The sequence below is a fragment of the Mastomys coucha genome, unplaced genomic scaffold (assembly GCF_008632895.1).
Source record: "Mastomys coucha isolate ucsf_1 unplaced genomic scaffold, UCSF_Mcou_1 pScaffold3, whole genome shotgun sequence".
Classification (NCBI taxonomy): Eukaryota; Metazoa; Chordata; class Mammalia; order Rodentia; family Muridae; genus Mastomys; species Mastomys coucha.
In genome coordinates, this window is record NW_022196909.1 from 68,973,669 (window position 1) to 68,977,647 (window position 3,979).

A 3,979-nucleotide genomic window follows, 5' to 3' on the forward strand; every position below is an offset into this window, starting at 1 on the left:
TGGTAAGAGTAGGCACTGACATAAATTGCATGTATTCAGTAGAAAGTAGGGGAGTATCTTGTATGGAATGGAGATCCAAATACATCAGTAGAGATAATGATATTTAGACATTGGAGATTTTATCAATTGAGAAACTGTATTTTATGGAAAATTAATATAAAGTTATAAATTCATAAATATCCATGTGTTCTCCAGGGTCTCAAAATTGCCACAGGCATGGGAGGGACCCTGGAGCCTGTTAGGCTTCAGAGTTGAATGGTGTAGTGGGATTGAGCCATTCAAAGCATAATCTTTCTATTCTCAGACAGAATGGTTGAATTATAGAGGTAGAATGAACAGAGGAGGATTTATGGGGAATATGGTGGCATCTGTTCTGATTTTTAAGATGTCAACAGAGCATTTACATGGAATTTACAAGCACAGCATAGAACTCCAGACAACTGTGAATTGTTGATGCCCCTGGATATCATCAGCATGTGAATGAGGGCACACAAGCAGATGGCTTCATTCAGTCTAAGTTAGGGAAGTAAGATGTGGCACATCTGGAAACACCAGAGTTCTGTGGTGAGAATAAGAATAGAGTTGTCTGAAAGAGGTGTGTAGGAAACCACCTGGAATCCAAGCAAAGGTGGGAAGTGCTCTGGGAGCAACATGTCCTTACGGTCTCACTTCTGTGGTTCACAATTTTCTCACTGCTTCTTATACACACACACAAAAAATACTGCCATTTGTTCCAAGAAGCTAGTGACCCAATACACTACGACTTTTAGAGATGCGACATCTCTGTTTAGTCTGTACTGAATCACTAGTGCCTGACGCCCATTCATTTTTAGGCTGGTTTTAGCCCTATTTGTCTGAAGAGAGGTTTTAGTATTGCCCTCTTTCCTACTGATGCCCCAAATCGGTGTTCTTTAAGAATGCATTTCACTGACACTTTCATAAATATGTGTAACATATTTGATTCATTTCATCTTCCTTTGCCCCTTCTTCTTTCCCTCCAACTTCTCTTGGTTTCCTTCCTCTTTCCACCTAGCCTCCTTCTTACTTTCATCTCTTTTTATATTTTTGAACCAATTCATCTACTTGGGGTTATTTATAGGCGCATGGGTGATAGATTATTTTAAGGAGCAAGATGCCAGTGGTTACATTACTGAGAAAAATGTTTCTCCCTTTCCCAGTAAACATTCTCAGTGATGGGTGGGGCATTATAAGTCAGTCTTCTTAACATGATAGAATGTTGGTGGACTTCATGTTGTACAGGTCTTGTTGAGGTAATCATAGCTACAGAGTATTCAGGAATGGAATGGCCATGCCATGCCTGCAAGATGCATTTTACTCTGGCTCTTACATTTTTTCCTTTCCTGTTACTATAGGGTACCCCAGAGTTTTAAGGGGATAATGTCTTTGTTGCATTTAAGGTTTTTCATTCAATTCTCTCCTATTTCCATTGTGTAAATTTCTCAAGAAATCAATATTATACCATATGACCCAGATATAGCACTCCACAATATGCACTCAAAGGACATCTTTGTACATGCATAGTTATTGCTGCTCCATTCTTAGTACCAAGGAAATGGAATCCGTCTACAGAGACATTAACTGATGAATGGATAATAAAAGCATAAGCACTGGAATTTTATTCAGTCATAAAGAAAAATGAACTTTGCAGAAAAATAGATAGAACCAGAAAAATATATGAAGTAGAGAAATCAAGGTTTAGAAGATCAACACCACATAGACAATCATATACCTAAGTCAATACTATATGATCTATCACATATGTTGATCAATATCACATATCTTATTATGTGTGTACATCAAAACCACATCACCTGTGAAGTCCTAGGAGAGAAGGGGTATCTGGGGGTGGTTAAAACAAATGATTGGAAGTCAAATCGTGAGTCCAAGTTGGCAGCCTATGCTTTGCTTGAGACAGCCTTGCAGACTGATTTCTCTCTGTCCTGCTTTCACTGGAGATCTCCAGACAGTTCTTTCTCTAGGTTCTGCTCAAGGCAGTTCTCCAAGCACTTCTATCTTACTGTTCTAAAAAATTCTCTGGATATCCAGTCTCTTGCAGATCATAAGCCCAGTCTTTTATTTTACATATCAATCCAGTCATTTACTCCATGTTCCCTTTTGATTATCCCATGAATCAACATCCTAAGATCTTGGCCTTCAGATTCTTAGGAGACAGTAAGTACACATTTTTTTTTTAACATTGCAAAATAATTCACAGATCTTCCTGCCTCTGTTAACCTCACTGTTCTACCATCCCTGGGCCTGGACCCTCTGTTCCAGGCTGACCTTGAACTCAAGAATCTGTCTGCCTTTGTATGAATAAACAAAAAATTTATCTGGGTGGGATCTCCTTTGATCACCATTCCCTAAATCTCTTTATCTCCTTCCTTAGTATCTTTCTGACAACTTGGCTCACAGTATAGATGCTTTTGCTCTTTTAGATTTTTGAAGCTCTTCATATAATTCATATTGCATCCTTATATTTTACATAGTTGAGAAATCATATATTTTCAAACTCATATTTTTAGATCTTTTCCAAAGCCTTTAAGGGCTGTCCTGAAGGTCCTGACATTTACCATTTTGCTGAAACATTAGCCACCCCTTCACCTTCTGGACTCATGCTGTCTAGGATTGGATTATCATGGTGTTAGCATCCAGAACCTGCGGCAGATATGGGCGGGTCCACAGACCTGTCGCCAGGGCAACGGCCACCATATTCCCAGAATCCATTGGGTTCAGCTCCCACCTTTACCTGGACTGCTACGTCACGACATATATATATATATATATATATATATATATATATATATATATATATATATATGTGTGTGTGTGTGTGTGTGTGTGTATACTTTCCTCCATCTTTCTCTCTTTTCTTCTCTCTCTCCCCTCTCTCTTCCTGCGCTGCTACCCCCCTACCCCCTTCCAATTAAACCTCTTACACGTGGAACTGCCTGGGCCTGGTGTCTGCAGACGCTTCCCGCCGCGACTCAAACCCATCATTTTGGTGCCAAGCCCCGGGAGCATGGCAGTTTGCGTCTGCCGACCAGTTCCACACCGCCAAGGCAGACAGGGTACACGGCTATGTAGAGCGGCGCCTGGGATGTGGGCACGGCCACGTGGAGCGGCCGCTGAGACCGCCGCTGCCTCCGCTGCAGCTGGGATGCAGCTGGTCCCATCACCTCTACCACTGCCGCAGCCGCTGCTGCTACTGTGTTCTGTCCCGCAGGGAGCACTCCCAATACCCCGCTCAGGGAGCGTTCCCAGTACCACCACAGTGGCTGCTGTTCAGCGTGGAGAACACTGCTCGCCTGGTGACTGCTCACCACTTCTTGCTAGAGACACCAGACACCACGGGACACAACAAACCTACAGCCAAGCGCCGAACTCTTAACCACGTGAACTGTACCCTACTCAGGCACCACTCAATTCAGTTCCATGTTTTCCATTTACCATTGCTCATAACCAGCCACACAGACACCGGCATATTAATTAATAGGATCAGTCAGGGAGAAGACCTCCAGATTTCCAGATAAGGTCTGGCCAACCAATCTCTGGAATTGGTGGAGTACAGATTTCCTTGACATACGCATTAAGACATTCTCACTCTGGGTGCCCTTCCCTCGGAAATAACTCTCCCCCCCAATACTCACCGGGCTACTGCCCCTCAAACCCCTGGATCCAGGGTGAGTTACTTTCCCCCGCAGGCCACTGGGCCCTGCCAAATTGCCACTAGGGTTTCTTGTGACGACTTGAAACCACTAGCTTCGGCTGTTAATTTTTCTTGGTGCTTGGATTGTTCTCAGGACGCTGATACAAACATCCAACCACCCCCCAGTGGGTTCCAGAATGTCTTCGACCAGTTTCTCCAGGCACCCCATAGGGTTGTCTCTTGGAAAATCTCAAATCTTTAAAGCTAACGCCTGATTTGAAGGCATCAAAATTAATATATCTCTGCAAT